This window comes from Streptopelia decaocto (assembly GCF_964273445.1).
Source record: "Streptopelia decaocto genome assembly, contig: HAP1_SCAFFOLD_271, whole genome shotgun sequence".
NCBI lineage: Eukaryota > Metazoa > Chordata > Aves > Columbiformes > Columbidae > Streptopelia > Streptopelia decaocto.
The window spans coordinates 45379-55532 of NW_028115594.1; the positions used below are offsets into that span (position 1 = coordinate 45379).

At 47.4% G+C, this 10154-nt stretch overlaps 1 long non-coding RNA gene across 1 annotated transcript; it reads left to right on the forward strand.

The window, feature by feature from the left end:
* On the forward strand, positions 1-7599 carry LOC309452696. The gene is made up of 3 exons (XR_014186612.1): positions 1-129; positions 540-658; positions 7490-7599. It is a non-coding gene; the product is annotated as an uncharacterized lncRNA (long non-coding RNA).
* The last annotated feature ends 2555 nt before the right edge of the window (positions 7600-10154 follow it).

Here is a 10154-nt window from a genome sequence, read left to right on the forward strand (position 1 = left end):
CGCAGCCCAGGCTGAGCTTTGCCGTGGCCACCCTGGAGCTGCCCCAAGGCTGAGCAGCCCCGGCCCAGCCCTGGGGCCCTTTTTCCTCCCTTTGGGGCCCTGGGGCTGTTGTTGCTGCCTCTGGCTCAGGTGTGCGTGGGCTGCTCTGGCCTTGTTCTCCTGGGCGGGGGAGGGGGCAGGGGGCACTTGGTGGAGAGGAGCTGCTGGGGCTGGAGCTGGAGAGAGCAGGAGAAGGGGAAGCAGCTGGAGGGTGAAGTGCAGGGGATCCCCACAGCTGCTGCTCCAGCTGCACAGAGACAGCTGCCCCTCTGGTGAGGAAGAGTCCCTGTGAGCAGCCTCAGCAGAGCAGATCACAAACGTGCCCCGCAGGGTCTGTGTCAGTGAGGAAAATTACTGTACGGCCATAGAGTGTGTGTGTGTGTGTGGGGTGTGTGTGTGTGTGTGTGTGTGTGTGTGTGTGTGTGTGTGTGTGTGTGTGTGTGTGTGTGTCTGGGAAGCCTCGTGCGGTGAGAGCTGTTGGACACCCATGTGTTCCTTAGGTGGAGGATGGGCAAGAGACTGGAGCTACAGCAGAGGACGGGAGGAAAGGACAGACAGACACAGACAGGAGGGCCTGAGCTCCACAATTTGCCTGGCCATGCAGAGAGCTGGAGCTCTGGTGAGTCCTGGGCCCTTGGGGTCATGTCACCTCTTCTGTGTCCCCGTCCCTCCCTGCCCGCTCCCCTTTCCTCCTGCTTCCTCTCCCTCGTTCTGCCACTCTTCCTATTTCTCGGCTGATTCTTCTTCCATCTCTGTCCACATCCCTGTCCCTATTTCCCTCTTGCTGTTCATAGAGACATAGATGTCACAAATTCACACTCATAGTCACAGAGCCACAGCCACAGAGTCAAAGAATCACAGTCATAGAGTCACAGTCACAGATGTCACAGTCACAGTCACAGATGTCACAGAGTTACAGTCACAGCCACAGGGTCAGAGTCCCAATCACAGAGTCAGAGTCATAGAGTCACAGAGTCAAAGAGTCACACTTAGAGTCACAGAGACACAGAGTCACAGTCACAGGGTCAGAGACACAGAGTCATAGTTGTGGTCACAGAGTCAGAGTCACATATGTCACAGAGTCACAGGCACAGGTTCAGAGTCACAGAGTCACAGGGTCACAGATGACAGAGTCTCAGATGTCACAGAGTCACAGAGTCACAGAGTCACGGTCATAGGGTCAGAGTCAGAGAGTCGTAGTTGTGGTCACAGAGTCACCGTCACAGAGTCACATATGTCACAGAGTCACAGTCACAGTCCCAGAATCACAGTGTCACAATCACAAAGTCACAGAGTCCCAGTCACACCATCACAGTAAGAATTTCACATTGTCACATAGTAACTGAGTCACAGGGTCACAAACACAGAGCAGAATCACAGAGTCCCAGTCACATAGTCCCAGAGCCCCAGATGTCACAGAGTCACATAGTCACATAGTCACAGAGTCACAGGGATACAGTCAAAGAGTCACGGTTACACGGTCACACTCACAGAGTCACAGACAACACAGAGTCACAGACTTCACGGAGTCACAGAGTCACAATCATGGGGTCAGAGTCAAAGAGACATAGTTGTGGTCACAGAGTCACAGTCACAGAGTCACAGATGACACAGAGTCTCAGTCGCAGAGTCACAGATGACACAGAGTCGCAGATGTCACAGAGTCACAGAGTCACAATCATGGGGTCAGAGTCACAGTCATAGTTATGGTCACAGAGTCACAGAGTCACATATGTCACAGAGTCACATATGTCACAGAGTCACAGAAGACACAGAATCACAGATGTCACAGAGACACAGAGTCACAATCACAGGATTAGAATCACAGAGACATAGTTGTGGTCACAGAGTCACATACGTCACAGAGTCACAGTCACAGGGTCAGCTCACAGAGTCACAGTCACAGAGTCACAGATGACACAGAAGCACAGATGTCGCAGATTCACAGTGTCACAATCACGGGGTCAGAGTCACAGAGTCATAGTTGTGGTCACAGAGTCACAGTCACAGAGTGACGTATGTCACAGAGTCTCAGTTACAGGATCAGAGTCACTGACTCACAGGGTCACAATCACCAGGGTCAGGCTCACAGAGTCATAGTTGTGGTCACAGACTCACAGTCACAGAGTCACACATGTCATAGAGTCACAATCATGGGGTTAGTGTCACAAAATCACAGTCACAGAGTGATAGTCACAGAGTCACCGATGACACAGAGTTACAGATGTCACAGAGTCACAGAGTCACAATCATGGGGTCACAGTCACAGAGTCATACTTATGGTCACAGAGTCACAGTCACAGAGTCACATATGTCACAGAGTCACAGTCACAGGTTCAGAGTCACAGAGTCACAGAGTCACAGTCACAGAGTCAAAGACGACACAGAGTCACAGATGTCACAGAGTCACAGATGACACAGAGTTACAGAAGTCACGGAGTCACAGAGTCACAATCACGGGGTCAGAATCACAGTGTCGTAGTTGTGGTCACAGAGTCACAGTCACAGAGTCAAATATGTCACAGAGTCACAGTCACAGGGTCAGAGTCACAGAGTCATAGTTATTGTCAGAGAGTCACAGTCAGAAGTTCAAAGTCACAGAGTCACAGTCACAGAGTCACAGATGACACAGAGTCACAGAGTCACAATCATGGGATTAGAGTCACAGAGATATAGTTGTGGTCACAGAGTCACAGTCACAGATTCACATATGTCACATAGTCACAGTCATAGGGTCAGAGTCACAGAGCCACAGTCACAGAGCCACATATCTCACAGATTCACAGAGTAACAGTCACAGAGTCACAGAAGTCACAGAGTCACATATGTCACAGAGTCACAGTCACAGGTTCAGAGTCACAGACTCTCAGTCACAGAGTCACAGATGACACAGAGTCAAAAATGACACAGAGTCACAGATGACACAGAGTCACAGAGTCACAATCTCAATATTAGAGTCACAGAGTCATAGTTTTGGTCACAGAGTCACAGTCACAAAGTCACGTATGTCACAGAGTCACAGTCACAGGGTCCGAGTCACAGAGTCACAGTCACAGGGTCACAGATGTCACAGAGGCACAGATGTTACAGAGTCACAGAATCACAGTCACAGAGTCACAGAGTCACAGAGTCACAGAGTCACGGTCACAGATTCACAATCACAGAGTCACAGTTACAGTGTTCATAATCAGTCAGAGAGTCACAGAGTCACACTGTCACAGAGTCACATTGTCACATCATCACAGAGTCACAGTCCCAGAATCATAGTGTCACAATCACAGAGTCACAGAGTCACAATCAAAGAGTCAAAGTCACAGTCCCAGTGTCCCAGTCACATAGTCCCAGAGCCCTAGAGTCCCCGATGTCACAGAGTCACTGAGTCACAAAGTCACAGAGTCACAGTCAAAGAGTCACAGTCACACAGTCACAGCGTCACAGACGACACAGAATCACACACGTCAGAGAGACACAGACATCACAGAGACACAGACGTCACAGAGTCACAGATGACACAGAGTCACAGCTGTCACAGGGTCACAGAGTCACAATCACGGGCTCAGAATCACAGTGTCATAGTTGTGGTCACGGAGTCACAGTCACGGAGTCACATATGTCACAGAGTCACAGTCACAGGGTCAGAGTCACAGAGTCACAGTCACAGAGTCACACATGTCACAGAGTCACATATGTCACAGAGTCACAGTCACAGGTTCAGAATCACATAGTCACAGTCACAGCGTCACAGATGACACAGTCACAGATGTCGCAGAGTCACAGTCATGGGGTTAGAGTCACCGAGTCATAGTTGCGGTCTCAGAGTCACAGCCACGGAGTCACATATGTCACAGAGTCACAGTCAAAGAGTCACATATGTCTCAGAGTCAGTCACAGGATGAGAGTCACAGAGTCATAGTCACAGGATGAGAGTCACAGAGTCATAGTCACAGATTCACAGACAACACAGAATCACGGATGTCACAGAGTCACAGAGTCACAATCACGGGGTCAGAGTCACAGAGTAACAGTCAAAGAATCACAGATGACACAGTCACAGATGTCGCAGAGTCACAGTCATGGGGTTAGAGTCACCGAGTCATAGTTGCGGTCTCAGAGTCACAGCCACGGAGTCACATATGTCACAGAGCCACAGTCACAGAGTCACAATCACAGAGTCACATATGTCACAGAGTCACAGTCACAGGTTCAGAGTCACAGAGTCACAGTCACAGAGTCGCAGATGTCACAGAGTCACAGAGTCACAATCATGGTGTCAGAGTCACAGTCATAGTTGTGGTCACAGAGTCACAGAGTCACATATGTCACAGAGTCACAGTCACGGTGTCAGAGTCACAGATTCACAGAGTCACGGTCAGAGAGTCAAAGTCACAGTGTCACAGTCACAGTAAAGCGTCACAATTACAGAGTCACAATCACAGAGTCACAGTCACAGTGTACATAATCAGAGTCAGAGAGTCACAGAGTCACAGAGTCACAGTGTCACAGAGTCACAGTGTCACAGAGTCACAGACCTAGAATCACAGTGTCACAATCACAGAGTCACAGAGTCACAATCAAAGAGTCAAAGTCACAGTTCCAGAGTCCCAGTCACATAGTCCCAGACCCCCAGAGTCCCAGATGTCACAGTGTCACTGAGTCTCAAAATCACAGAATCACAGTCACAGAGACACAGGGACACACTGAGTCACAGTTATGGTCACAGAGTCACAGTCACAGAGTCACATATGTCACAGGTTCAGAGTCACAGAGTCATAGTCACAGAGTCACATATGACACAGATTCACAGTCACAGGGTCAGAGTCACAGAGTCACAGTCACAGAGTCAAAGATGACACATAGTCACAGATGTCACACAGTCACAGAGTCACAATCACGGGTTCAGAGTCACAGAGTCATAGTTGTGGTCACAGAGTCACAGAGTCACAATCAAAGAGTCAAAGTCACAGTCCCAGTGTCCCAGTCACATAGCCCCAGAGCCCTAGAGTCCCCGATGTCACAGATTCACTAAGTCACAAAGTCATAGAGTCACAGTCAAAGAGTCACAGTCACACAGTCACAGTCACAGCATCACAGATGACACAGAATCACACACGTCACAGAGACACAGACATCACAGAGTCACAGATGACACAGAGTCACAGCTGTCACAGGGTCACAGAGTCACAATCACGGGCTCAGATTCACAGTGTCATAGTTGTGGTCACAGAGTCACAATCACAGAGTCACAGTCACAGAGTCACATATGTCACAGAGTCACAGTCACAGAGTCACAGATATCACAGAGTCACAGAGTCACGGTCACAGGGTCAGAGTCAGAGAGTCATAGTTATGGTCACATAGTCACAGAGTCACATATGTCACAGATTCACAGAGTCACAGTCACAGAGTCACAGATGTCACAGAGTCACATATGTCACAGAGTCACAGTCACAGGTTCAGAGTCACGTAGTCACAGTCACAGAGTCACAGATGACACAGAGTCACAGATGTCGCAGAGTCACAGTCACGGGGTAACAGTCACAGAGTCAGTTGTGGCCTCAGAGTCACAGCCACGGAGTCACATATGTCACAGATTCACAGAGGCACAGTCACAGAGTCACATATGTCACAGAGTCACAGTCACAGGATCAGAGTCACAGAGTCATAGTCACAGAGTCACAGACGACACAGAGTCACGGATGTCACAGAGTCACAGAGTCACAATCACAGGGTCAGAGTCACAGATTCACAGTCACAAAGTCACAGATGACACAGAATCACAGATGTCACAGAGTCACAGAGTCACAATCACGGGATTAGAGTCACAGAGGTATAGTTGTGGTCACAGAGTCACAGTCACAGAGTCACATATGTCACAGATTCACAGTGTAACAGCCATAGAGTCACAGAAGTCACAGAGTCACATATGTCACAGTCACAGTCACAGGTTCAGAGTCACAGACTCACAGTCACAGAGTCACAGATGACACAGAGTCAAAAATGACACAGAGTCACAGATGTCACAAAGTCACAGTCACAATCTCAAGATTAGAGTCACAGAGTCATAGTTGTGGTCACAGAGTCACAGTCACAGAGTCACATATGTCACAGAGTCACAGTCACAGGGTCAAAGTCACAGAGTCACAGTTACAGGATCACAGATGTCAAAGAGTCACACAGAGAGTCATAGTTATGGTCACAGAGTAACAGTCACAGAGTCACAGATGTCACAGAGTCACAGAGTCACAGTCACAGAGTCACATATGTCACAGAGTCACGTATGTCTCAGAGACACAGTCACAGGTTCAGAGTCACGTAGTCACAGTCACAGAGTCACAGATTTCACAGAGACACACGACACAGAGTCACAGATGACACAGAGTCACAGCTGTCACAGGGTCAGAGAGTCACAAGCAACGGGGTCAGATTCACAGACCATAGTTGTGGTCACATATTCACAGTCACGGAGACAAACATATGTCACAGAGTCACAGTCACAGGGTCAGAGTCACAGAGTCACAGTCACAGAGTCACCGATGATACAGAGTCAGAGATGTCACAGAGTCACAATCACGGGGTCAGAATCACAAGTCATAGTTGTGGTCACAGAGTCACAGTCACAGAGTCACAGAGTCACAATCATGGGGTCAGAATCACAGTGTCATAGTTGTGGTCACAGAGTCACAGTCACAATCACGGGGTCAGAATCGCAAGTCGTAGTTGTGGTCACAGAGTCACATATGCCACAGATTCACGATCACATGGTCAGAGTCACAGAGTCACAGTCAAAGAGTCACAGATGACACAGAGTCAGAGATGTCACAGAGTCACAGAGTCACAGAGTCACAATCACGGGGTCAGAGTCACAGAGTCATAGTTGTTTTCACAGAGTCACAGTCACAGAGTCACATATGCCACAGATTCACAGTCACAGGGTCAGAGTCACAGAGTCACAGATGTCACAGACTCACAGAGTCGTAGTTGTGGTCACAGAGTCACAGTCACAGAGGCACATCTGTCATGGTCAGAGAGTCAAAGTCACAGGGTCACAGTCACATTAAATAGTCACAATCACAGAGTCACAGTCACAGTGTACATAATCAGAGTGTCAGAGTGACAGACGTCACAGAGTCATTTTCACAGGGTGTCCTGGTTTTGTTAAATACAATTTTCTCTTTTAGTTAATTTGCCTTTCATCTAAAGCCTTCCTCTTAACTACATTTTCCTGGAGAACCAGACACATGTTTTGGTAAACCTGGCAATGGAATGCAAACTTATTGATAAGCATGGATGGACATCTCGTGAGAAGCGACGAGAAACCAGTGACCAAGAAAATGACCAACTGTGTATAACATTCCATTCACGTGAATACTTCATATAGAAGTGGGAAATCACAAGGATCTTGGCCCTTTTTTCCCTTTTCCTTTTCCCTTTTACTCATGGCTGACATTAGCAGAGGACCTTGCTACTCATCCCTGCGAACTGAGGCCAGTGAGAGACTGAATCCAGCTCCAGTTGGCTGCAGAGTCTAATCCAGGACTTTGGGTGCCGGCTCTGCAGTTGCTGAGACTTTCAAGATTGGTTTTGTATATTTTGTATTATTTTCTCTATTCTTATTAGTAGCATTAGTAAAACATCTTTAATTTTTCCAACTCTCTTCTCTTTGTCCTTCTTTTCCTCCCAAACACCTGTCTTTAGTAGGAAGGGGGGAGAGGGAGGGGCAAAAAGGGGAAGTGGGAGGGAGAGGAGGTTAACAATACAATATTTCTCCATTTCTGCTCTGGTTTTCAGTGTATTGCACCAAAACACCCACCTGATGACATCATTTCAACAGCAAAAGCAGCAATTTGCAGAATTCAGCTTCTTTGAGGAACTGAGAAATTGCTGAGCTGACACCAAGTCCTGCAGTGTCCCTGTCAGCTGCAGAGTCACCACATCCTCGCCACGGTAGCGGGCATTGTGACCAAGGTTCTGTGTCAGCTGGGTGTGGCAGCCGAGCGCCCCCTAGGGGAGGGGGAGCCTGTCAGTCCTGGGCCTATCACTGCCTGCTGTCACAGTATCACAGTATCACAGTATGTTTGGGATTGGAAGGGACCTCAAAAGATCATCTAGTCCAATCCCCCTGCTGGAGCAGGAACGTCGAGGGTTAAGATTGTGGGGTGACAATAAAACCCTGGCAGATGTATTGTTAACTCCCTCTCCCCCCCAGTTCCCCTTTTTTGTCCCTCCCTCTCCCCCTTCCCACTCAGGACAGACGATCGGGAGGAAAAGAAGAACAGAGAGAAGAGAGTTGGAAAAATTAAAGATGTTTTACTAATGCTACTAATAAGAATAGAGAAAATAATACAAAATATACAAAACCAATCGTGAAAGTCCCAACAACTGCAGAGCCGGCACCTGAAGTCCTGGACTGGACTCTGCACCCAACCGGAACTGTATTCAGTCTCTCACTAGGCCTCAGTTCGCAGGGATGATTAGCAAGGTCCTCTGCTAATGTCGGCCATAAGCAGAAGGGCCAAGATCCTCGTGATCTCCCACTTTTATATGAACTATTCATGTGAATGGAATGTTATACACAGTTGGTCAGTTTCTTAGTCACTTGTTTCTCGTCGCCCCTCTCGCGAGATGTCCATCCGTGCTTATCAATAAGTTTGCATTCCATTGCTAGGTTTACCAAAACATGTGTCTGGTTCTCCAGGAAAATGCAGTTAATATGAAGGTTTTAGCTGAAATTCACTGAAAGAGAAACTTGTTTTTAACAAAACCAGGACATTCCACCCCTTATAATATGCCATTCACTGAATACTTAAACCTTATCAATACAATCTATCAACACAATCTAATTAATCACTACTTATATATATATATACACACATATGTACATATATACACAGGAGTAATTAATCAGTGGACCATCCTTTAAAAAGTTCATTAAGTTCATTTTGTCACGACAGTCTCCCAGGGCAGGAAAAAATGGTACAAGTGCATCTCGTGACCACTGTTTGTGGGTTAAAGGCATCAACTTCGAAGAAGTTGTCAGGCGCCACTCGAAGAAGCCAGCTCTGGTTTCATCATCACTGTCTTGATCTGGAAGACACTTATTAAATACTGTTAGTATGGCAATTCACATCCTGCAGTTCAGTATTGAATATATTCACCTAAACTCAAATCCCCTTGAGGTACACACCCAACTTCTCCATCCTTAAGCATCACCCACCAGGTGCTGCCAGGTCCCTGGGCGAAAACAATCCCATGAATGGGCTTGCCTTTGCCTGAGGCAGGAGGAACCCAGACTGCCTTTCCTAGCATGTTTTTCATGTGTACTACAGGGACTTTATCTCCTTCTACAGTCCGTAGAATTTCTGATTGGGCAGGCCCGGCTCGATTGGTTGATCCCCTAGTGTTGACCAACCAAGTGGCTTTTGCTAAATGTGAATCCCAGTTCTTAAAGGTTCCACCACCAAGTGCCTTTAGTGTAGTTTTTAGCAAACCATTGTACCTTTCAATTTTCCCAGAGGCTGGTGCATGATATGGAATATGATATACCCACTCAATACCATGTTCTTTGGCCCAATTGTCTATAATACTGTTTTTGAAATGAGTACCATTGTCTGATTCAATTCTTTCTGGCGTACCGTGTCGCCAAAGGACTTGCTTTTCAAGGCCCAAGATAGTGTTTCGGGCTGTAGCATGAGGTACGGCATATGTTTCCAACCATCCAGTGGTTGCTTCCACCATTGTAAGTACATAACGCTTACCTTGACGTGTTTGTGGAAGTGTAATATAATCAATCTGCCAAGCTTCTCCATACTTATACTTTAACCATCGCCCCCCATATCATACAGGCTTGAACCATTTCGCTTGTTTGATTTCGGCGTAAGTTTCACATTCATGAATAACCTGTGAAATAGTGTCCATAGTTAAATCCACCCCTCGATCGCGAGCCCATTTATATGTTGCATCTCTACCTTGATGCCCTGAAGCATCATGGGCCCACCGAGCCAGGAAAAGTTCACCTTTATGTTGCCAGTCCAAGTCCACCTCAGCTACTTTAATCTTAGCAGCTTGATCTGCTTGTTGGTTGTTTAGATGTTCCTCGGTGGCTCGACTTTTAGGCA